At 45.2% G+C, this 383-nt stretch overlaps 1 long non-coding RNA gene across 1 annotated transcript in view; it reads left to right on the top strand.

Moving 5' to 3' along the window:
- The window catches only part of LOC123024662, a 622-nt gene extending 241 nt beyond the window's left edge, over positions 1-381 (top strand). The window contains exon 2 of the long non-coding RNA XR_006414966.1: positions 345-381. This is a non-coding gene — a long non-coding RNA (uncharacterized LOC123024662). The remainder of the gene's footprint in view (positions 1-344) is intronic.
- The last annotated feature ends 2 nt before the right edge of the window (positions 382-383 follow it).

Raw genomic sequence — 383 nt, forward strand, 5'->3', positions numbered from 1 at the left:
GTACCAGGCTAGGGTTAGGGTTGGAAAAACAAGGTGTCCAGGTACGATTTTGATAGTTGCATTGGGCTTGGAATGGGAAGAGATGGTGAGCTGTGCAAAAAAACCAACTCTGGGAGGGTTTTTAAATAATCGCATTGTTTTCAATGGAACAATCGCCCTATATTAGCGTTAGGGATTTTCAGGAGGCTAGGGTTAGGGTTCGAAAAACACGGTGTCCAGGCACGACGTTGATGGTTGCATTGGGCTTGGAATGGGAAGAGATGGTGAACTGTGCAAAAAACCCAACTCTGGGAGGGTTTTTAAAAAATCGCATTGTTTTCAATGGAACAATCGCCCTATATTAGGGTTAGGGATTTTCACCAGGCTAGGGTTAGGGTTGGACC

The sequence above is a fragment of the Varanus komodoensis genome, unplaced genomic scaffold, assembly GCF_004798865.1.
Source record: "Varanus komodoensis strain SLA01 unplaced genomic scaffold, ASM479886v1 scaffold2484, whole genome shotgun sequence".
Lineage (NCBI taxonomy): Eukaryota > Metazoa > Chordata > Lepidosauria > Squamata > Varanidae > Varanus > Varanus komodoensis.